This window comes from Palaemon carinicauda, chromosome 12 (assembly GCF_036898095.1).
Source record: "Palaemon carinicauda isolate YSFRI2023 chromosome 12, ASM3689809v2, whole genome shotgun sequence".
NCBI lineage: Eukaryota > Metazoa > Arthropoda > Malacostraca > Decapoda > Palaemonidae > Palaemon > Palaemon carinicauda.
In genome coordinates, this window is record NC_090736.1 from 140,923,688 (window position 1) to 140,949,387 (window position 25,700).

At 42.7% G+C, this 25,700-nt stretch overlaps 1 long non-coding RNA gene across 1 annotated transcript in view; it reads left to right on the forward strand.

Annotated features, from left to right (window-relative positions):
• The first annotated feature begins 7,881 nt into the window (after positions 1–7,881).
• LOC137650670 (uncharacterized) overlaps positions 7,882–25,700 on the forward strand; it is a 77,115-nt gene continuing 59,296 nt past the window's right edge. The window contains exon 1 of the long non-coding RNA XR_011046037.1: positions 7,882–7,974. This is a non-coding gene — a long non-coding RNA (uncharacterized lncRNA). The remainder of the gene's footprint in view (positions 7,975–25,700) is intronic.

A 25,700-nucleotide genomic window follows, 5' to 3' on the forward strand; every position in this document is an offset into this window, starting at 1 on the left:
ATTGAATAAACAAAAAATTAGAATTATTGTTTTATGTTTGTTAGATTTTAATGTGTTGACACGCGTAGATATGAACAATGAATAAAACTTCTGGTAACATAATACAATTTTTTTTATCTGCGCCAACGAAGGAGGAGGTTATGTTTTAACCCCCTGTTTGTGTGTTTGTGTGTTTGTTGTGTCTGTGTTTGTGAACAGCTTCCTGGTCATAATTTTATTCGTAGAGTAATGAAGCTTACAGGGATTAACTGTTATGTAAAAAGCTGAAAATGATTAAATTTTGGAAAGTCAAAGTCAAAGGTCAAAGTCACGGTCAAGCTAAATGTCTAATTCACGTAATCAACCATAAGTTTGGACATCGTTGTCACAGAGACTTCAAACTTCATTCATATTAGGGTGTATGAAAATCTACGCCAATCAATACATGTTAAGGTCAAAGGTCAAAGTCAAGGTCAAGCAAAAGGTCGAGAAATAAGCTGCTGCGGCGGAGGTCTGCGCTGTACTGAGTGCCCCTCTAGTTTTTTATACGGTAGAAAAAGTCTAAATTAATTTGTTTATTAAGTTCTAATTTTTAGTGAAAATCGGAAAATACTTTTTTATGAAAACCAAATTAGATTTAACTTCCTTCACAACTACTACCGTCAATATCACCGATTGGACGATTTGGTTTGGGGTTTGGCCAGTTTTCATCACCACGCTGGTCACTGCGGATTGGTGATGGTGGGAAATTTTCACCTGATCGCTCACAGCACACCAACCTAGAATGGGTGGCCCTGACTAGTAGAGATGTATATGCATATATATATATATATATATATATATATATATATATATATATATATATATATATATATATATATATATATATACGTTATATTGGTATGTATGCATATATATATATATATATATATATATATATATATATATATATATATATATATATATATATATATATATATATAAATATACATACATATATATATATATATATATATATATATATATATATATATATATATACACACACACATTATATAGGTATGTATATATATGTATATAACATTCGAACAAATCCACCAGTTGCTTGTACTTCTCAGAATTAAGATACTCTCTCTCTCTCTCTCTCTCTCTCTCTCTCTCTCTCTCTCTCTCTCTCTCTCTCTCTCTCTCTCTCTCTCTCTCTCTTTCTCTCTCTCTATCTATCTATCTATCTATCTACAAGTCCTTTAATGAACTTATCCCGGATTCTTCTTCATGGTTATTTTAAGAATTCGTGAAAATAACTGATAAGATTATATTTTCCTTCAAAAGAATTTTCTCCTTCTACTGTATGACTCGCATATGATTGAGACGGTGTCTACCTCCGTGGGTAGAAGATAAAGGGAGAGAAAGATAAAAGATAATGGGAAATAATAAAAATAGAGGAAAATTACCATAAAGATAATCATTGTGCATATCTAAAAGCTGCCAAAATTCTTAGTTTCCATTAAGGAAAATATGCCAAAAATATTGCTGTAAATAATATAAAAAAGGATTGCCTTGAAAAATTAAAAATACTGTTAGGAAGCAAATGAATAATAAAAAAAGATAACTAAAAAAGCACTGAGAGTGCAGACCTCCGCCATGGCAGCTTATTTCTCGAAACCAGCTTGCATTTTACAGAACTAATTAAGACTGTAGATGTATTTAAAGTCTGTGTGATAACCATGTGCGAACTTGGGGTTAAGGTTAGGGTTAATTCGGTCAACCTTTTGCTCAACCTTGACCGACCTTTGACCTGATACTTTCAAAATTAAATCAATTCCATGTTACAACATAAAAATTGATCCCTGAAATTTTCACTACTCTAAGAGTAAAATTTTCGCCCGGAAATTGTCCCCAAACCAACAAACAGACAAAGAGGAGTGAAAACATAACCTACTCCCAACTTAGTTGGCGGAGGTAATAATGTATACTAAGTGATAAGAGAAGCCTTATGTAAAACATTAGTGAATAATAGTAATCATAGTGGGAAGGTCTGTAGGAAAACCGAAGATAGAATGAATTAAAATTTCATAAATGAAAACATTTTGAAAAACGAGAGTTAGGAAGAATAATTAATAATATTTAATATCAACAAAACTTTTATTCTTCTGACTAATTTATCGATCGATTAGAAAAAAAAAAAAAAAGGAAAACTAAATAGATATAGAATCATTCGCTATAAAATCCAAAATTAATTCATCCGAAGCGAGTCCACTTTCATTTTAGTGCAATAATTGCAAATCAGCTGTTGACGAGTGCATTGCAAATCAGCCACTGACAAGAGGCAATTATCCGCTATAATACGGATTATCTTGCCGCCAACAGACTCATCTATGATCATTGTATGAAGGGAATCAAGAACTGAATAGCTCTCTTGTTATAATAAGGTCAGAGGGGAAAGGTTGTGGGTTTCAGGCCTTACTGTTACCCATCAGTTGCTGTTGGTAGATTTCAAAAGTTCTAACTTGCAGCAAAGGCTTTTATGTTGAACAGGTTACGGCTCATTTTTGCTTTACCTACATATACACCGAATAGTCTGGACTATTCTTTCTTTATTTTTCTCTGTCCTCATACACCGGACAACACTGAGATTACTAGATAATTCTTCTTCGTTTAAGGGGTTAAATACTGCACTTTAAATGTTCAGTGGCTACTTCCCTTTCGGTAAGGGTAAAATAGACTCTTTAGCTATGGAAAGCAGCTCTTCTAGGATGACACAAAAATCAAACCATTATTCTAAAGTCTTGGGTAATGCCATAGCCAATGTACCATGGTCTTCCACTGTCTTGGGTTAGAGCTCTCTTGCTTTGGGGTACAATCGGGCACACTATTCTATATTATTTCTCTTATATATATATGAAAATTTATTTTAATGTTGTTACTGTTCATAGAGTATTTAATTTTGATAGTTCATTACTTTTCATATAATTTATTTCCTTATTTCATTTCTTCACAGGTCTATTTTTAACTGTTGGATCCCTTGTGCTTGTAGCATCCTGCTTTTTCAACTGGGGTTTTAGCTTAGCTTATGAAAATAATAATAATCATAATAATAATAATAATAATAATAATGATAATAATTATAATAATATTTCGGGCTGGATGGAGGGAAGGAGTGCATTTAAGCTCTCCCAACAGGCCTAGAACACTGTTGCAAGCGGCGTTCATAACTTCATGGGTCACAAATTGCTTCAAGAAACAAAGGGAGTTAATAATTGATAATTTTGTAATTATTCTTATATTTGCTCAAAGTAAATGAAGGCATTAGACCATCTTTTCTATATAGTAAAGAGCATTTGTCTGGGTATTATATAAATATATATATATATATATATATATATATATATATATATATATATATATATATATATATATATATATATATATATATATATTCACTCACGCTCAACAGCATTACCATTCGCATAACTACTCGGTCTCTCTCCCGTCCCTCGGGTAGGGGAGAGAAGAAGTAGTCATACCCTGGTAAGAGGTATATATCCGTCATTATTGACGGGTCTCGTAAACTAGCTCACTAATAAATCATATTGAAAGTGCCCTGTTGAAAGTCGCGTTCCAATATTGTATTCTCTTCGCCTACTGGTGCCAGTAGGACATCTCATTTCCGTAAGGCATCACTCATTGATTCTTTTGCAGATCGAACGCTTGAGTTATCAAGTTCCACCCCGTGGTTGAGAGAATACCACGTACAATCATTTATCATTATCGGAGAGAAGAAATAAGGAGGCAGGTCATAAATGTAAGACACTCTCTCTCTCTCTCTCTCTCTCTCTCTCTCTCTCTCTCTCTCTCTCTCTCTCTCTCTCTCCCCTTTATTCCAGTATTTTTTAGAATTCTTACGTACCATTCACCAAACTGATGCAATTTCCAATCCTTCTTCATAAAAAAACACCTACGTCTCGGTGATGTTGCCCGGTAAAAAAAAAAGCGAAACCAAAGATAAAAATGAATATAGAAAGTTGCAATCTTTAATCATTAACTAGCAAACATTTCATTGGTTATGCAAAGAGTAATTTGTCATTCCCTTCTCAAATGACAACATTACTTTTTTTTTTTCAATTACATTGTGCTTGTGTCAAGAGTATTGTGTTGCCTTGAAGTTATTTGCTTTTGATATGCTTGTTTTTATTGTTACCTCCGTCAACGAAGTTGGAAGGAGGTTATGTTTTGCTCCTTGTGTGTTTATTTGTTCGTGAACAACTCCCCGAGCATAATTTTAATCGTAGAGTGATGAAACTTGCAGTGATTAACTGTTATGTAAAAAGCTGGAAATGATTAAATTTTGGAAGGCCAAAGAAAAGGTCAAGATCACAGTCAAAGAAAATGTTCATTTCACGTAATCAGCCATAAGTTTGGACATCGTTGTCACAGGGACTTCAAACTTTGTTCATATTTGAGTGTATGAAAATCCACTCCAATTAAACATGTTAAGGTCAAGGTCGAACAAAAGGTCGAGAAATAAGCTGCTGCGGCGGAGTTCTGCGCTCTACTGAATGCCCTTCTAGTTGTTGTTGTTTTTAGATTATGATTCCTCTTTTTTTACATTACTAGCTCTTGCTCCTAAGACGTCGAATATTTCATATATGCATGACTGAGATTCTGCAAAGGTCTGTCCTAAGGAATCTGAACTCTTCAGTTTTGCAGACACTTTAGTATTTGACAGCTTTACGGAGACAAACATTTTTATTATTATTATTATTATTATTATTATTATTATTATTATTATTATTAGCTAAGCTACAACCCTATTTGGAAAAGCAGGATGCTATAAGCCCAAGAGCTCCAACGGGGAAAATAGTCCAGTGAGGAAAGGAAATGAGGAAATAAATAAACTACAAGAGAAGTAATGAAGTAAATAGAATATTAAAGGAATAGTAACAACATTAATATAAATTTTTCCTTTATAAACTATGAAAATATAAAAACCAAGAGGAAGAGAAATAAGGTAAAATAGTGTCCGAGTGTACCCTCAATCAAAGAGTAAATGTTCGGCAGAAGCGAAGTAAAGATAATTCTCGATATTCAGATATTTAACAATACGTCACTAATGAACTAAACTACAAAGTCTGAACATTGTAAAGTATTTTATACCTCGAACATTACGTCACTACACAAGATAACCCCTGTAAAATATTGAAAGTCACTTTACATATTTATCAATACAACAGAATTCGAAAGTCATTTTAAATGTTGAACGATAAGCCTCGATTCCAAAAGCTACAACGATAAAAAGCTTATTTTTTATAGTTTTTACAGCTGTGGCAATATATTCTCACCAAAGAGGACAAATATAAGCCTATTCTTGCGAGTCATGTTACTATAGGTAGTAGGTTGGTCAGGGCACCAGCCACCCGTTGAGATACTACCGCTAGAGAGTTATGGGGTCTTATGACTGGCCAGATGGCACTACATTGGACCATTCTCTCTGGTTACGGTTCATTTTCCCATTGCCTACACATATCCACACTGAATAGTCTGGCCTATTCTTTACATATTCTCCTGTCCTCATACACCTGACAACACAATTACCAAACAATTCTTCTTCACGTAAGGGGTTACTGCACTAATTGTTCAGTGGCCACTCTCCTCTTGGTAAAGGTAGAAGAGACTCTTTAGCTATGGTAAGCAGCTCTTCTAGGAGGACACTCCAAAATCAAACCATTGTTCTCTAGTCTTGGGTAGTGCCATAGCCTCTGTACCATGATCTTCCACTGTCTTGGGTTAGAGTTCTCTTGTTTGAGGGTACACTCGAGCACACTATTCTATCCTATTTCTCTTTCTCTTGTTTTGTTAAAGTTTGTATAGTTTATATAGGAGATATTTATTTTAATGTTGTTATTCTTCTTAAAATATTGTATTTCCTTGTTTCCTTTCCTCGGTGGGCTATTTTCCCTGTTGGAGCCTCTGGGCTTATAGCATCCTGCTTTTCCAACTAGGGTTGTAGCTTAGCTAGTAATAATAATAATAATAATAATAATAATAATAATAATAATAATAATAATAATAATAATAATAATAATAATAATACAACTATAACTCTCCCCTTAGAGACAAGTTACTGGAGATAGAAATTACATAACCAAGATGATTTCATAGGATTTTCTTTCTTAATTGAAACAAATCAAATTTGATTAGAAATTAGAATAAATAATTCCCATAATTTCAAATAAATAAAATAAAACAAATTGACAATTGAAATATTCAAAATAATAACTTTCCTTTTCTTAAAGTAATCAGTTACTGATAATTCTCAAGTTAATACAAATATTAATCTCCACTTCTAGAAAAAAAAAGTGTCACCGGAAATAGAAATTACATAACCAAGCTGAATTATCATATGAAATTCACAATTGTTTTTCTTGAGGTAATTTCATCAAATGAATCAGTTACTGATAATTATCAACTTGATATGATTACCTGCAAAAAATTAGTCCTCCATTAACCTACACAAAATTCCTCTTCATACATTTCCCCTTTGCTCCTATATACTGTATGTAGGCCTCATATCACCCCTTCCGTAAAGATGTTGAACAACAACAACAAAACTATACTTGAAAAGCTAAATGCCTTGTAATGCATACGATAAAACTAATTACGAAAGGTCCTGTAGAGAGTAGGGTTCCCCTGCAGTACAGGACCAAAAAGCAGCCCTTAAAGTATAAAGTAAGTAAAGTAACTTAAAAAGTTATAATATACTCTCAGCATTGCCTCTTCATGTATGATCTCATATGTAGGCTATTTGTAGGTTCGTAAAAAGTTTACGTCTCAATTAGCGTTTTCTCTTTGTCAATTATTCCAGTTTAAAGGTTTAAAGGCCACTCATGAATGGCAGAGACAAGGGACAGTGACATTTCCCTATCAAGCAGGACAAGGCCCTAGAGTCACTGACCTTATATACATATGACCAGCGCCCAAGCCCCATCTCCAGTCTCATATACGATAGAGTTCTGTTGTTTGGGTACACTCGAGCACACTATTCTATCTTATTTCTCTTCCTCTTGTTATTTTGAGGTTTTTATAGTTTTTGTATAATAAATTTATGTTAATGTTGTTATTCTTAAACTTCTCTTGTACTATGTTTCCTTATTGCTTTCCCTCATTAAGCTATTTTCCCTATTGGAGCCCTTGCATTTATATCATCCTGCTTTTCCAGCTAGGGTTGTAGCTTAGCAAGTAATAATAATAATAATAATAATAATAATAATAATAATAATAATAATAATAATAATAATAATAATAATAATCAATAACTCGATCCTCGTTGTTTTCTGTTCCTGAGATCAACATCGAATGCCTCAGCATTCCTCCAATCTCTTCGTATTTAAATCATATACGCTATTCAGTCATTATGAAATGCAGTCACATATAGCCTCATCATAGTTAATAACAGTCCATTTTGATCACTTTTATTGATAGGTCACATAAGGCTATCTAAAACACAATAGAAAGAAAGCCATATGAACATGTCTAAAAAGGTATAAACATAAAATGCTACATGAACATTATCCTCGGAAACCTTCGTATATATGTGTGTATGAGGACATATGAATGTGTGCACTTAATTAGGGGTGTCCATGCATTTATTTGCTTACATAAAAATCCCCCCAAAATTCTGGGGAAAATATGCCAGAAAAGTAGTTCATAGCATTTCCTTCCTTTTATCGTAAAACCAGCTGAGTTGAGCATATATTTAATATAGTTTATTTTGTTATATATCCATATCATAGTATTAACAAGAAATATAATATTGAATAATGATTTAACAAGGAAAAACATTTTCTACATTCCAGTTGTTCCTGGAAAAGATGTATTGTTCCGCAGTCGGGTGTGTCATTACACTAACGTTGGTGTTGAAGGAAAGCAGGAGAAAGACTACCTCAACTTCTTTCTGATATTTTCTGTAATTATACATCCTACGTTTTTCCAAAGGTCGGTACAGTACAATTGATTGACATACCAGATGAGGTATTTTGAAGGATCATTAGGTTTATTTCCATAATAAAGAATATAGAGAGATATGTAGTTTGCAATGTTGGTAAGCCTATTTCGATTTGAGTTGGCAGTCATAGGCTAAGGTATTTTACAAATGGAATAACTTCGTAGCACTAAAATCCCATGTGCTGCGTAAGTCCAAGTCTAATATGTAATGAAGGGTCATTCTATTCTATGTGAAATTATGTTTATTTCGAAATATAAAACGAAATTGTTACTGCTGGGTCCAGAGGACCTACAGAAGTATTTTGACTAAATCTGAATTAAGGTACCCTACCTATAACCGAAAGAAAATGACGCCATCTCATTGTTTTTTATGGCTTAATATATAATTTAATTTTTGGGCTCAAGCCATGTCATCCTGATGGAAGGTTCCTTCAGTAGCTTCCTTAGGGTATATATAACTACAGTAGATATTCCCAGAGAATTAAACTAAAGGTTTCACAGAATTCTAACTTCTGGTGCGAGTACCCTAAAGGTTTCCCTCTAGGATATTGTATATCAACAGGCGACGCATGCATTAACACGCCACATGGCTATCTGTACCCCACAGAGCGTTTACGCTTCGAGGGGGAAAGGTGGCGAGGTAACTGAGGAGCCGTTCCAAAGTTACCCTCCTTCGTTACTGTTACGGTACTCGCAACGTAAACAAACGGTCTGCCATACTGTGTGACGTCACGTCCGTCCCCATTCCTAAGCCTGTAGCTTCCTACATTGGTTGGTTTTTCCCAGTGATCGCCAATTATCTTTTGCATCCTTCGCCATGTCGCAACCTTCGGCCTCGCCTTCTTCTGGAAAGTTGAGTACCAGATTCTTGTATTGTTTAAATAAGCTCTGGCCATAAAGTAACGATTTTTTACGCTTAAATCTTGTGTTTTGTGGCAGAGCTGTGCCTTGCCCGGAGGCGCCATTTTATGACGCCGCTGTTCGCCTCGCATGTTTTATATAGTTAGCCAGAGCAGCCTTCCCGGCCTTATAACTAATTAGATATCATTAGTTATTTAGTGTTCATTGCTAGGAATTAGTTATATTATGCCGATGGTATTCTTCTGCGTTCTTAATTAGCCGACCCCATACTAGACTTCTAACCTAGCCTAGGCCGCAGCCTAGTGTTCATGTTTACTTCTGCATGACATAATAAGTTTTTCTAGGGAGCCTCTGTAGGGTGACGGCCAGATCCGTTTTCATTCATAGAAAATGGGAATATTATAAAGTGGGGTGGACTGTGTCCGTCATTCTAAAATCGAGTTCGTAGAAAACTGGAATATTCTGAACTGTGGCCGTCGTTCTAAAAACTATTTTGGCGGGAGAAGCTAACTTGAAAAACCCACCTAACCTATGCTAAAAGCCGTATCATTACCCAGGGGGCTTCGCCCTCCCGGACCCCCCCCCCCTTACCTACTACGGGAGCGAGAAGATTTGTGGCCGGAGTAAGAACTCGAGCCACAAATTTTCAGGTAATTTAGGGTGTTCGGCAAAATACAAAAGTGTGCGTTTAAGCACACATTTAAGATCCGTAGACCATTTCCAAACTTTTTTTATTCTATACTAGATAACAGTCGGAGCGATAATAAGCAAATTAGGACACTTGGCCGTAGCGCTACAAACTACCCGTTTCTAGTGTTAATGTTAATGAAGATATAGGCATTTTTAAACATATACAAGATTCAGTGTTGCACGTGTTCTTTCGCCTTCTAGGGACCATACAAGGGACCGTGCCTGGTCCATCCATGTCACACTCCCCTAACCCAACGTTGGGGCCCTTGTATGCTTCCTTATCTCCCCTGTTACCTTCGGGTAACCTCCCTCTGGGTAGCTTTGCTATATCTTAGCCCCCTTACCCGGAATAATTTTCGGGTAGGTTAGGCTAGATCGTTCTTCCCTCTTCCCTACCATAGTATATGGGGGGACCTCAGACAGAACCCCAGAGTACCTATCGTTCATCCCAGTCCACCCTTAGGGAACACATTTCCCTTTAGGTATCGACTGAGACTGAAGGTGGAAGGACTCTGCCCTTCCCCCTAGACTGCTCTTGGTTGGGACACGTCCCTTCCTCCCTGTAGCCTAGCGATATGCCTTCCCAGCCCTCCCTAATCTAAAAGACTCCTGGTTTAGGTTAGGCTTTGGGGGATTCTGTTTTATTATAGTTTAGGACAGTACACCAGTGCTGTGCCTACTCTGAGCTAACCTACCCTAGTGTTGGAGAGCGTTTCTAACAGATTCCCCCCACCCCTTGGGAGCTTTAGGGTTGCAACCCCTTCTGCTCCCTCAGACCCCAAACCCCCTCCCCACTCTATCCCTTTGTGTTGGCTTGCCTTCACACCCCTGTCTGCTGTCCTACAATTCCTCCCTTGAGGAGAGTTGTAGGTTAAGCTGTGCTCTTCTGCTTGGCTGGCCGCTCTGCTACACTTCCTCCTCATAGTCGAACTATAGGGTAGTGCCGGCGGAAGATCTCCCTCTCCCTTTTGAGTGTCCTCTGATCCTCCCTTGGATTACCATAGGCATCCAACCGTCTGCCGCCCCCGTGCCGCCGGATGATAGGCGTATCCCTTCCTATCATGAGAGCACTCCTTCCGGAGGGAAGCAGGTCGGGTATCGGACATTACCCTTCCCCACTCCCTCCTTATCTTTCTCTCTTCTATCTTGGTGCCGGTCCACTGCTGCCTCCGCCTGCCGGCGCTAGCCGCCGACACCCCATGCGACCTTCCTACTTCATAGGATGTTCCTATCTGAGGATTACCTAAGGCGGCAGCCTGGCGGGGGCCGCCGCCGCTGCCGCCGACATCTCAGACAACCCTCCATCTTATGTACCCAGCAAGGTTCACCAGCGCCGGCTGTCGGAAGCCGCCGCCCTGCCGGCGACCTTCCGCCGTGCCGACGGTCGCCCTTCTAGGTGTCTCCTACCTCTCTGCTGCTCAGTGTGTAGCCTTAGATGGATTCACCCCGCCGGACCGACCTCCGGCTTGCCGCCGGACACTTCTGCGGCTTCCATGGACAAACGCCCCTCCCTCCGGCTGCCAGCCCCGTGCCGGCAGTCGATCTAATACAGCCGGATAGCCTGACTGCTTTTTCTTTTGTATTTCATACCTTAAAAACAGTGGCTGGGGTGTACGGTTGTACAGTACAATATTTCCAGCATACTCTGTGCTTCTCAGTGCACTCTCTTGCCGGGACCTACCCAATATAAGGGGGTTTTATCCTATTTTCCCCCTTCTTTTCTCTAGGTTCTGAACGATTTCAGACCCTCTCCACTCTGTAGACAATTCCTTTATAAGGAAGCCTAATTTTGGCTCGCCCATAAGGATACCATTCCCTCCCTTAGAACCTCAGGTCCTAAGGAATTGACTGCAGAAAAGGTCACAGTAACTGGCTGGACGGGACTCACAAGTATGTGTCTTCCTACTTCCTTTCTAGCTCACCTATCCTGAACTCACATTAAAACCAATTCTACAGATTAGTGAATCTTAATCTTAAGAGTAATGTAAGCCATAACTATGTCTTCCATGTACTCATGATCTCTTTCTTTTACAAGAGGAGAACGTGAAGTGTGGGAGCTCCTTCTGCGGAGTTCGCCGCCCGGACTTCTACGGGCATAAGGCGTGCCGGACCCACGCCGCCCGTGCAGAAAAAAAGGGCATTCTCAAGTATTGGGATCCACAGTGCTGTTCAACCTGCAAAGGCCTTCTTGATGAGGCGTTCGACAACCCTCCGTCCGCGGAGGCCAGGGACAACGCTGGAGAGAAACTGCGCAAGTGGGTGCGCGGTTTCCAGAAGAACACCACCGGGCCTTATCTCCCCAACGAGAAGATGAGGGCCTTGCTTTTCCCTAAAGCTCTGTTGGATTCTGTGATTCCCCAGGATCAGATTCCCTGCGTCCAGCTAGTAGTTGAACCCGACATTTCGGCTTCACTCCGAAAGTGTCATCTCGACGAGGTGGAGATGATGTCGGAAGTCTCCGACAACACCGAGAGGACCCTCATGGGTGAGGATCTGGAGGAAGAAGACGACCAGGTGGAGTTCCCTGATTCGGAGGGCGAGGTCGCCCAAACACCTCCAGTAACCCCTGTTGTGGTCGAGGAGCCAGTCCCCTCTACCTCCGCCGCCTCGGAACCCCTGCTGCCCGCCACCCAAGACGCCATCCGGGTATTGGTGGCACTGATGGACGAAAAGCTCCGTAAGAACCAAGAGGAGCTCAAAGTTCATCTTTTAGGTATGAAACTACCAAAGAAGATCTCTATTAAGGATCTTCCCTCCTGCTCGGAGTCTAACCCTTGGAGGTACGCCTAGCATATGCCAATTACAATTGGCAAAATCTTCATTAATGATCGGCTTAGGTCCATCCTTGAAGAAGTGGAGTTCTTCCCCAACTTTGAGGATTACCCGGACTGTGACGTCCGGCTCAGGTCCGAACCGGCCTCCAAGGAAGAGACCGAAACCAAAGAAGTTATCGTGTTCGATCACTCGAAAGCCTAAGCCATGCTGGCAGAGTGTCTTGAGAGTCGTGGTTTTACCAACTCTAAAATGCCGGCGTTGAGCAAGAAGCACCCGTCCTTTCTTACTCCCTCTACTGCGACCTTTCGCTTTGTTGAAAAGGTCTTCCATGCGGTCATGAAGGTGGTGGAGGAAGGAAAGCCCTGCCCTACCCTGGAGGAGTGTAGGCCTCTCTCCCTCGCCCTTCCCCCCGACGACATTCTGGAAAGATATCCAGTTCACTTTCACGGTCGGGAAACTGGAACCTGACGCGGCTGGCTGTCAATTCAATGAGGATCTTCCAAAGTTGAATGACCACCACCTTCGTCGGGAGCAGGAGACCAAGGAGAGACTAGCCGCCTCCCCTGTCTCATCAAATTCAGCTTGAGGTCATGGCCGGGGACGTTAGGGTCCCAGATTTGTATATGGTTCTCGCGAAGACTCGCCTAGTGATCGTGATGAAGGACTTGTATAGCTTCATCAAGGCCCGGAGAGCCTGCAGGGAATTCGTGTTAGCCAACGCGCAGTGAAACACGAACCCCGGAAGCTAATCACCTCCAACATCTGGGGCAAGCATCTCTTCCCAACGGCTCTGGTGAAAGAGATCGTGGACAAAGCCGCCTCTGAGAACCGGAACCTTCTCAACAAGTGGGGCATGTCCAGCAAAAGGAAATCCTCTCGGGAAGAAGGCCCTCAGCCTAAGAGGAAATCCTCCAAACCACGACCCCAGCAGCGTCAACCCAAACGCCAGCTTCCAGCTCCCGCTACTCCCCAAGTGGTTGCACAACCACAAAAGACCTTTCAGCTGGTCCCCCAGCCGGTGGTGTCCCAATCACCGGTCTTCATCCCTGCCTATGAACAACCATCTGCTACCTTTCGTCCCAGAGGTAGAGGCTCCAGCAGAGACTCCTCTTGCCGCCCCTCCAGGGGTAGAGGAGGAAGGGGAGCTAGCGGCCGAGGTGGCAAACCCTCGGGAAACTAGAAGCAATGAAGTGCTTCCGGTGGGAGGAAGACACTGCCACTTTCAGGATCGTTGGACCTTCGATCCTTAGGCACACAGCATCATCAAAAAGGGACTAGGTTGGAGCTGGACGCAACCACTGCCAACCTTCAACCAATTTCTTCCAGCCTTCAACCCCCATCTTGGAAGAATATGTCCTAGAACTCTTGAACAAGAAGGTGATTAAGAGGGTAAAGTCCACTAGGTTCCAAGGAAGACTATTTTGTGTTCCAAAGAAGGACTCAGAGTCATTTTCGACTTGTCCCCCTCAAAAAGTTCATTGCGAACAACAAATTCAAGATGCTGACCCTTCAACAAATAAGAGCCCTACTGCCTCACAAGGCCTACACGGTTTCAATAGACCTGGCGGACGCCTACTGGCACATCCCAATGAACCACCACGCTTCCTCCTACCTAGGATTCCGGCTCCAAAGAAGAGGCTACGCCTTCAGAGCCATGCCCTTCGGGCTCAACGTGGCTCCGAGAATCTTCGCCAAGCTAGCAGACACAATCGTCCACCAGCTACGCCTTCAGGGCGTCCAAGTGATAGCCTACCTCGACGACTGGCTGGTCTGGTTGACATCGCCAGAAGAATGTTTGAGAGCTTGCAACAAAGTAACCCAGTTCCTGGAACATCTGGGTTTCAAAATAAACACCAAGAAGTCTCGCCTCGCTCAAGCTCAGAAGTTCCAATGGTTAGGAATCCATTGGGATCTTCAGTCACACCGCCTTTCCATCCCGCTGAAGAAAAGGAAAGAAATACCTGGATCTGTCAGAAGACTTCTCAAATCCAAACAGATCTCAAGACGACAGCAGGAGCAAGTACTCAGCTCCCTACAGTTCGCCTCAGTGACAAACCCAGTGCTATGAGCACAGCTAAAGGATGCATCAGGAGTCTGGAGACGAAACGCATCCATCGCTCGAAGAGATCTCAAGAGACCCTACCGAACAGGCTTCGCTCCCTTCTAAGATCGTGGTCAGAAGCAAGGACCTTGAAAAGATCCATCCCTCTCCAACCTCCGCCTCCATCGATCAACATCCACATGGACGCTTCTCTGGAGGGTTGGGGGGGGTCACTCCCATCAACGGCAAGTTCAAGGAACATGGTCTCCCCTATTCAAGATGTTTCACATCACCATCTTGGAGGCCATGACGGTTCTTCTCACCCCGAAGAAATTATCCCCGTGTCCCTCGATACACATCCGTCTAACTCTGGACAGCTCAGTAGTAGTCAGATGTCTCAACCGTCAGGGCTCGAGATCGCCCCACATAAACCAGGTGCTATTACCCTTCTTCCGCCTGGCGGACAGGAAGAAATGGCACCTATCTGCAGTTCACCTACAAGGATTCCGCAACGTGATGGCGGACGCTCTATCAAGGACAAGCCCCATAGAATCGGAATGGTCCCTTGACGCAAGATCATTTTCCTTCATCTCTCGTCAAGTCCCGGAACTACAGATCGACCTCTTCGCGACGAGCGACAACAAGCAACTTCCTTGATATGTGGCCCTTTACGAGGACCCCAAAGTGGAAGCAGTGGACATGGCGTCCACTGCTTCCGCTTTGGGACAGATGGTCCAAGATTTACCTGTTCCCTACACCCAACCTTCTGCTGAAAGTCTTCTCCAAACTAAGAACCTTCAAAGGGACAGCAGCCCTAGTGGCTCCCAAGTGGCCCCGGAGCAACTGGTTCCCCCTAGTCCTGGAGCTACAGCTCAAGCTGATCCCTTGCTGGGCCCAGTTCTCTCCCAATAGGTGCAGAAGTTGACTGTCTTCGCTTCATCAAAGAAAGTCAAAGACCTTCATCTCATGATTTTCTCTCCCTAGCCGTGAAGAAAAGGTTTGGGATCTTGAAGAAAAGTTTAGACTTCCTAGAGGAATACAAAACAAAGTCTACCAGAAGGCAATATGAATCATCCTGGAAGAAGTGGGTATCCTTCGTCAAGGCGAAAAACCCTACGGAAATCTCTATAGATTTCTGCATGTCCTTCTTTATTCACCTTCATGGACAAGGCTTAGCAGCCAATACGATTTCCACCTGCAAATCGGACTTGACTAGACCACTTCTGTACGCCTTCCAAATAGATTTATCCAGCGAAATCTTCAATAAACTCTCGAAGGCGTGCGCTAGACTCCGTCCAGCACCTCCACCGAGACCCATCACCTGGTCCCTGGATAAGGTGCTCCATTTTGCCTCTAACCTGGACAACGAATCTTGCCCTCTGAAAGACTTGACTCCAAAAGTGATCTTCCTTTTTGCTCTCGCCTCGGGAGCCCGAGTCAGTGAAATAGAAGAGGGCCAGATACAGTTCGCTGACACGGGGAACTTACCCTCTTCCCCGACCCCACGTTTCTTGCTAAAAATGAACTTCCCACCAAAAGATGGGGCCCTTGGAGAATCTGCCCACTGAAGGAAGATGTCTCTCTATGCCCAGTGGAGAGCCTTAAGGTCTATCTTCAAAGAACTAAAGACTTTGGCGGAGGACAACTCTTCAAAGGAGAAACTTCGGGTAGTGACCTGTCACTAAAACAACTAAGAGCGAAAATCACCTACTTTATTCGCAGAGCGGATCCTGACAGTACACCAGCAGGTCATGATCCTAGGAAAGTCGCCTCTTCCCTGAACTTTTTCCAAGGAAGGGATTTTGAAAGCCTCTGATCCTTCACAGGCTGGAGGTCACCTAGAGTATTCTTCAAACACTATGCGAAGCTGGTGCACGAAATAAAACGATTCGTGGTAGCACCAGGTAGTGTGATGAAACAGGCTGTTTAGTTCTGCGTAGAACAGTGAGTTTTTTCGGGACTTTAACTCAAACTGGTGCCTGTGTTGACCCTAGTGCGATACATAGTGATTTTAAAGGACACTTAGTGTCACTAATACGTAGACTGTTATTCATTAAGGTGAAGTGACATAGATTCTTACACTTGTGCCACATGTTCTTGGACATGAAGTGTATAATGATTTTAAAGACTGGCGTTCCCCCGGGAACTTGTGCTTAAAGGCAAAATTTTTCAATATTTAACTTAGCCGGTGATTATATAGCTGCAACTCTGTTGCTCGACAGACAACTCTACGGAAAAACTCGCCAGCGATCGCTACACAGGTTGCGGGTGTGCCCAACAGCGCCATCTGTCGACCAGATACCCAGCTCTCAATGTAAACAAAGACTCAATTTTCTCTCTGTCGAGGTGTCGACAAGACGTACTTTACTCGCTGTTGCTAAACTGGAGTTTTTCACATCTATTTGGTGAAGTACTATATTCTAGTTTTGAGCTTTCGCTATGCAGGTGTTTTATCTTCATCTTAAATCTTGAACTCGTTTTGGATAGATTTAATTATGGTGACAAAGAGAGTATGGACTTTCTTTCACTTTTAAATGGCCGACCCTTCCCTTAGACGGAAGTGTGTTTAGGCTTTTAGTAATTATCTTATCACGTTATAGATTTTCCTCTATATATTTTATATCTCTCCGCCTTTATTAGGCCTCTTCGATTAACTTTCCATTTATTATAAACATATAAAAATAAATTTTAATGTTTTGTTTATATGCGACCTTTCCTGAGATAGGCGGTCCTAACTTGGAAACCGAAGTTAATCAACGTTGAGCCCTTTATATCGTAATTAGCTTTTAAAGAGCTAAGGATTTAAAACTTTTTAAATGTAATATTTTATGAAAGAATTTCTTTGATAGTCTTCGTACTGTTTTCAAAGATGAACTAACGTTTAGTTTATTTATGCTACGCAGTTGTTGACGTTCAGGACGTTCAACATGCGCTCTATCGTTACGATAGAGAGAGAGTGTATCACGGTTTCACTTTGCAGTAAGAGTAAATCGATTCTGACGTTTTGTTCATTCTTTCTTAGCTTGAATGTTTTAAATTCTATTTTAAAGGAACTTTTTATTTGAAAAACCTTTCAGTTTTTTCCTTTAGTCAAATAACATGTTTTTTTGACGAAATATAATTGGGCTCTTCTCTTAGGTGCGAAATCAAGAGAGAAAGAGAGAGAGAGATAGAGACGGAGGGAGAGAGAGGAGAGAAAACGTTCCGTTCAAACGGGTAACGTTGTTCTCGAGTTACTCTCGTCCCTAGTCGCTGTACGGGGAGGAAGGATAAAACGTTTTTAGTTTTTTATTCTCGTCCCCAGGCTATGTGCGGTGAGAGATTGAAAACGTAGTTATATGAACTAGTGTTTAGTCTCTTTCCCAGCCACTGATTTTTTTTATCTTAAAATGTTTTCTGTTTTTTGCTGGTATTAATGAGCTTGCATTATACAACTGATTTCGCAATTACTACCTTTTAATGAAGGTTAGAATTGCGTGTTTCAGGTAGAAATCAGTAAAAGTTTCGATTTCAGTGAAATAAGTGCAAAACAGAAAATCGAAGTGATAAAGTGATATGCACAAAGTGTTACAGTGTTGCGTCCGAGGGTTTGTCTGTTCGTGCCTGTCGTTCACCTAGTCCGGGACCTCTTGCATGCTCCCAAGCCCAGGGGAGAAGTAATGTCAAACGACTTATGGGTTCGAGAGGCCTTGATCAACGAACAGACGTTTTCCCTCTATGGTATCGGGTGTATCTTACCAAGATCTCCCCTACCATAAGACGAGAGAGACGTTGTTTCTCCTCGTCATCCGAAGGCTTTTCGCATAAGAAACCTGTCACAAGGTTTCGAAGCCCTTAAGCAAAAGTCAGTCCTTTCAGGACAGGTCCAGCGTCCTGATTACAACCATTAGGACAGCTCTGACCCCATGCAGTCATCGGATAACTGCTCGCCGCCTAACAAAAGCGTAACACAGACTCCGAGAGTCTTTTTTTGTTGGCAAAGTGTTGCGGTCACAGACGTTACCCTCGTCTCTTACCACAACCATTTCCGTTGATCCTTAATGGGTTGTATGGCAAGACATGCAGTATATGCTTGCCTCCCTTATGGAAGACTATTCTGCCGATTAGTCCGTTGAAGTCTAGCCGTTTATCTCATCGATATCCTGGCTTTCAGCCAACCTAACGTTCCTTTGTGCTTACTGTTGACGTTGGCGTAGCTTAGTCACGTCAGTCAGGTTGTTGAGAACCACACTCGATGCGGTCTCGTGCGGTTTTTCAGCCGCATTTGGACGTTAGGCCACTTGCTGATGCTCCTGTTGACGTTCAAGACGTTCACTAACAATCGGAGTTGACTTGTTTTGATGTTGTGCGTCAACCTCCGCATTCTAGAGTTGTTTTGACTGCTCAGTCTAGGCAGTCAAAGCAGTCTCGAGTGGACGCTGTGCGTCCTCACGCACCTGTTGTGGTTGACAGTTCACAGACTGTCAAGCAGTTACATGACGTTGCGTTCTGGTCCGCTACTAATGCACCAGTGAGTGTGGACTGCTTGTAAAGCATTGCCACCACGGTAGGTCTCTCCCTTGCTTGAGACTCAGCTTTTATCGGACAAGGTTCCTGTAGATGAGGAAGTTGCTGTTCCCCCTCCTACTGATATTCCCTTGAGGACTCTGTCAGATGGAGAGGAGCCTAAAGCTGCTTAGCCCCCTATGGACTTTAATTAAATCATGATGATTTTTTTTAAGGATCTTTGTCCGGATCTTTTTGTAACTGCTGCTCCTCGTTCGCCTAAACGTCAGAGCTTACACTAGGCCTAGCTACTTCGAAGCCGTTGTTTTTAAGCTAGTGCTCTCTCGCTCTCCTAGAGAGCTTTACGTTGGCTAGGCGACTGGTTTTTCACCAGGAGGAGTTTGGGGGATACAGCCTTTGCTTTCCCTTCTTTTAAACTGGTTTATAGAGCGAGAGTCTGATATGACACGAGAGAAGTTCTCGGCTTGGGAGTTCATGCCTCTGCCCAGATAGACTTCTCAATTCTCGTAGACTCTCCCTGGCGCCTGGCCAGGAGACGCTCCAAGTTTTTTACAGGTCAACCTCACAGCTGTTTTCGAGCCTTTGAAGTTTTGCTGTACAATTATGTCATGCATAACAAGGCTTTCAGGGATGGTAAGCGGTACCTCCTCAGTCGCTAACCCCGTCTGTTGCCGCACCTGCTCCCGTAGACCCTAAATGGGCTTTGCTGCAAGACATGCAGTCCAAGCTTGCGTCCTTGATAGAGGACTTTAATGCGGAGAAGGTTGCTACCGAACCTTCTGGCCAACAACCTTCCAACCGGTCGGTTGTGCGCCCTGTTGACGCTGAGGTAACCTACTCGCGTCTGCCAGTTGAGGTGGTTCCTCCACCGATGCGACCCAGTGTGGGTTGCCAGCCGCACGTTGACGTTAAGCGACGCTCGGAGGTGGTTGTTGACGTTCAGGACGTTCAACAACCAGCAGAGGTGACTTGTTTTGACGCAGTGCGTCAACCTCAGCAACCCGGTAGGGTGTTGACTGCACAACCCAGACGGTCTAGACAGTCTCGGGTTGACGCTGTGCTTCCTCGCGCACCCATGGTTGTTGACAGTTCACAGACTGTGCAGCAGTTCCATGATGTTGTGTCCGGCTCCGTCACGCATGCACCAGTGCGACCGGACTCAGCGAGCCAGACGTTGCCCACTCCGTTGCCGTTTCCTCATCAGTTTTCGGATGAGGACGTTGCTGAACAACAAGACGATCAGCCCCCAGAATAGATCAAGCCCTGCTATCCATCCAGAAGATGCTGAAGAAGGAACGCTGCTCAGTCAGGCTGTGGATGAGTCTGGTAGGGACGCTGTCATCCGTGGAACATTTTGTGTCACTAGGAAGACTACGCCTCCGTCCTCTTCAATACCATCTAGCTTTTCACTGGAAAAAGGACAAGACGCTAGAAGCGGTCTCGATCCCGGTTTCCGAAAAGATAAATCTTGTCTGACTTGGTGGAAGGACAATATCAACCTAAGAGAGGGTCTTCCCCTGGCTGTTCAGACTCCCAACCACGTTCTCTTCTCGGACGCATCGGACGTGGGCTGGGGCGCGACACTAGACGGTCGGGAATGCTCAGGACTGTGGAACTCGAGTCAGAGGAGCATGCATATCAACTGCAAGGAGCTGTTGGCAGTACATCTGGCCTTGAAAAGCTTCAAGTCTCTCCTTCGAGGCAAAGTGGTGGAAATTAACTCGGACATCACCACTGCCTTGGCGTACATCTCCAAACAAGGAGGTACCCACTCACTGACGTTGTACGAGATCGCAGGGACCTACTCATCTGGTCAAAAGGTCAAGACATCTCCCTAGTAACGAGGTTCATCCAAGGCGACTTGAACGTCATAGCAGATTGTCTCAGTCGTAAAGGGCAAGTAATTCCAACCGAATGGACCCTCCACAAGGATGTGTGCAAGAAACTTTGGGCCACTTGGGGTAAAACCATCCATAGATCTCTTTGCAACCTCGCTGACCAAGAGGCTTCCAATCTATTGCTCTCCAGTCCCGGACCCAGCAGCAATACATATAGATACTTTCCTCCTAGATTGGTCACATCTGGATCTCTACGCATTCCCACCGTTCAAGAGTGTCAACAAGGTACTGCAGAAGTTCGCCTCTCACGAAGGGACAAGGTTGACGTTAGTTGCTTCCCTCTGGCCCGCGAGAGAATGGTTCACCGAGATACTTCGATGGTTAGTAGACGTTCCCAGTAGTCTTCCTCTAAGGGTAGACCTTCTACGTCAGCCACACGTAAAGAAGGTACTCCAAAGCCTCCACGCTCTTCGTCTGACTGCCTTCAGACTATCGAAAGACTCTCGAGAGCTAGAGGCTTTTCGAAGGAAGCAGCCAGTGCGATTGCTAGAGCAAGGAGAGCGTCTTCCATTAGAGTCTACCAATCGAAGTGGGAAGTCTTCCGAGACTGGTGCAAGTCAGTTTCTGTATCCTCGACCAGTACCTCTGTAGCTCAAATAGCTGTTTTTCTCTTATACCTGAGAAAAGGACGATCCCTTTCAGCTCCCACTATCAAGGGCTACAGAAGCATGTTGGCATCGGTCTTCCGGCATAGAGGCTTAGATCTTTCCAAACATAAAGATCTGCAAGACCTCCTTAAGTCTTTTGAGACCACCAAGGAGCGTCGTTTGGCTACCCCTGGATGGAATTTAGACGTGGTACTAAGATTCTTCATGTCAGACAGGTTGGAACCGTTACAATCAGCCTCCCTGAAAGATCTCACCTTAAAGACTCTTTTCCTGGTATGCTTAGCCTCGGCTAAAAGAGTCAGTGAGATTCATGCCTTCAGCAAGAACATCGGATTTTCGTCAGAAAAAGCCACTTGTTCGCTACAACTTGGTTTTCTAGCCAAAAATGAGCTGCCTTCTCGGCCTTGGCCTAAATCTTTCGATATCCCCAGCTTATCGGAGATCGTAGGCAATGAACTAGAAAGAGTCTTATGCCCTGTTAGAGCTCTTAAGTTCTATTTAAAGCGTACTAAACCTTTACAAGGCCAATCTGAAGCTTTATGGTGTTCAGTTAAGAAACCATCCTTGCCTATGTCAAGAATGCTTGGTCAGACTTTATCAGATTGTTAATACGAGAAGCTCATTCACATCTGAGTGAGGAAGACCGAACTTTGCTTAAGGTGAAGACGCACGAAGTTAGAGCTGTAACAACTTCCGTGGCCTTTAAGCAAAATATATCTCTGCAAAGTATAATGGACGCAACCTATTGGAGAAGCAAGTCAGTGTTCGCGTCATTTTACTTGAAAGATGTCCAGTCTCTTTACAAGAACTGCTACACACTGGGACCATTCGTAGCAGCGAGTGCAGTAGTGGGTGAGGGCTCAACCACTACAATTCCCTAATTCCTTATCCTTTTAATCTGTCTCTTGAAATGTTGTTTTTTTATGGGTTGTCCGGAAGGCTAAGAAGCCTTTCGCATCCTGGTTGATTTGGCGGGTGGTCAAAGTCATTTCTTGAGAGCGCCTAGATTAGGGGTTTGATGAGGTCCTGTTGTATGGGTTGCAACCCTTGATACTTCAGATCCTAGGGGCTCCGTAAGGAAGACGTACTTAAAAGGCAGAGTAATTGTTCAAGTCGACTTCCTTACCAGGTACCTATTTATTTTGTTTTTGTTATTTGGATAACTTCTAAAATTAAATAAAAAACTCTTAGCTCATAAAAGTGTAAACATATATTACTGGTCTCTACCCACCATCCTGGGTGTGAATCAGCTATATAATCACCGGCTAAGTTAAATATTGAAAAATGTTATTTTGATTATAAAATAAATTTTTGCATATACTTACCCGGTGATTATAAATTAAATGACCCTCCCTTCCTCCCCAATAGAGACGCAGTGGGACGAGGAGAAAATTGAGTCTTTGTTTACATTGAGAGCTGGGTATCTGGTCGACAGATGGCGCTGTTGGGCACACCCGCAACATGTGTAGCGATCGCTGGCGAGTTTTTCCGTAGAGTTGTCTGTCGAGCAACAGAGTTGCAGCTATATAATCACCGGGTAAGTATATTCAAAAATTTATTTTATAATCAAAATAACATATTTCCCTTTCAGATTCCACATCACTGTCTTACTGAAAATCTATGTCTATTATCCAATATTATTATTGTAAATAATTTTCCATTTTTAAATATTAAACTTAGCCGGTGAATATATAATAGCTGACGTCTCCGACGGCTCGACAGATTCCAAAAACTCGCGAGCGATCGCCATGAAGGTTGCGGGTGTGCCCACCAGCGCCGACTATCGGCCAGATACCGCATATACATGTAAACAGGTCCAGTTCTTCTCTGTCGGTTTCATCGACAAGTCGATTCCACTCGCTTTATGACCTCGTTTTCTACCGAATTGGTGAAGTACTTGGTTTTGGTTTTATTGCTTTCGCCGTGTTGGATTATTCAATACTATCTTCAAAAGAAATGCTTTTGAAAGGAGAGTAAAAGTGTTTTGCCCTTGCTTTTTTATCTCTGGTTTTTCCATAGAGTAAAGATGGCCGACCCTTCCCTCAGTGTACGGATGTGTGTTTTAGGCTTTTAGTAATTATTTTATCACGTTATAAATTATTGTTGATAATTATAGATTTTCCTCTATATATTTTATATCTCACCCGCCTTATTAGGCCTCTTCGATTAGCTTTCCATTTATACTAAACATCAAGATAAATTTTATGTTTTGTTTATATGCGGCCTTTACCTATTCCTCCCCTAGTCCGAGATGTAGGCGGTCCTAACTTGGAAACCGAAGTTAAACAACGTTGAGCCCATTCAACTTTTATTTTCGTTAAGTTTAAATCATTTGCTCTGTAAGAGTTATGAAATGAATATTTTTTAGAAAATATTTTAAGAAAGATATTCTTTGAATAGTCTTCGTGCTGTTTTTTCAAAGATGAACTAACGTTTGGTTTATTTATGCTACGCAGTTTGCGCTCTATCGTTACGATAGAGAAAGAGAGAATCACGGTTTCACTTTGCAGAAAGAGTAAATCGATTTTGACGTTTTGTTCATTCTTCTTTCAAACTGAAGTGTTTTAAATACTAATTTAAAGGAACTTGTTAATTTTCAATTTCTTAGTCCTTTCAGTTTTTTCCTTTGGTCAAATAACCTGTTTATTGACGAAGAGTGAGTGGGCAATTCTCTTGTGTGTGACGAGAGAGAGAGACGGAAAGAGAGAGAGAAAGAGAGAACGATCCGATCTTTATTCTCGTCCCAAGTAAGGAGTTTGGGAGCGAGTAACGTTGTTCTCGATTCAGTTTTTTACTCTCGTCCCAAGTCTCTGTACGGGGAGAAAGGATAAAACGTTTTTAGTTTTTATTCTCGTCCCAAGGCACTGTACGGTGAGAGATTGAAAACGTAGTCTTTAGTGAACTAGAGTTTAGTCTCCTCCCCAGTCACTGATCTTTTTTAACTTTATATATTTCCGTTTTATTCGATATGTATGTATATGTTTTTTTGATTTTTGCATGTGTTTCATTTTGTACTAATGTGCTTACATTATGCGACTCATTTCGCAATTATAACCTTTTGATGTAAGGGAGAATTGCGTGCTTCAGGTAGATATCAGTTTTATTCATGCCTAATGTGAAATTATTGAAAAATACGATATCAGTGAAGTGAGTGCTAGAAAACATGTGCTGTATTGCGGAGGGTTCGTTTGTTCGTGCTTGTCACTTGCCTAGTCCGAGACCTCTTTCAGGCTCCCATGCACCAGGGAGAAGGAATGTCGTAGGACCTAAGGGAGTGAGGAGTGTAAACCAACGAACAGACGTTCCCTCAAAGGTATCAGACGTTGCTCGGCAGCACGTCCTTGCCATAAGACAGGAAAAACGAAGTTTCTCCTCGTCATCCGAAGACTTTTCGCAAAAGAAACCTTGGCGTAAGGTTTCTAGATCCTTTAAGCGAAAGTCAGTCCCTTCAGGACAGGTCCAGCGTCCTGGCTGTAGCCATGGGGACAGCTCTGACCCTTTGCAGTCGTCGGAAGACTGTTCGCCTATTAAACGCAAGCGTAACACGGGGTCCGAGGGTCGCGGTAAAGGCAATGTTTTGCCAACACAGACGTTACCGTCGTCTCGGCCCGTTCCGACTCCCGTTGATCCTAAATGGGTTGTCCTGCAGGACATGCAGACTAAGCTTGCCTCCCTTATGGAGAAGTATGACGTTGAGCAGGTTCACGATGAACCTTCGCTTTCGAGTCGCCGTTACGCTAAACGAGACTCTGGCCGTCAGCCGCCCAAACGAGCATTTACTCGTCCTTTTGACGTTATGAAACGTGATGTCGGTAGTTTGTCACGTCAGTCACGTGACTTGGATCCTCACTCGCTGCAGTCCCGTGTTGACTTTCAGCCGCTGCCGCAGTCTCGTGTTGACTTTCAGCCGCTGCCGCAGTCTCGTGTTGACGTTCAGCCGCTGCCGCAGTCTCGTGTTGACGTTCAGGACGTTCGCCAACCAGCTCAGTTGCCTTGTTTTGACGTTGAGCGTCAAGCACCGCAGTCAAGGGTTGTTTTGACTGCTCAGTCCAGGCAGTCAAGGCAGTCTCGACTTGACGTCGAGCATCCATCAACTCCTGTTGTTGTTGCTGGTCAGTCCTTTCAGCAGCACATGACGTTGCTTCCTTGACTGCCACTGCTGCTCCTTTGCGTGTGGACTTTGCCTGTCAAGCATTGCCACCGCGGCAGGTCTCTCCTTTTCATGAGACTCGGCAATTGTCGGACGAGGTTCCTTCAGATGAGGAAGTTGCTGATCCCCCTCCTACTGATATTCCTTTGGGGACTTTGTCAGACGGAGAGGAGCCTAAAGCTGCTCAG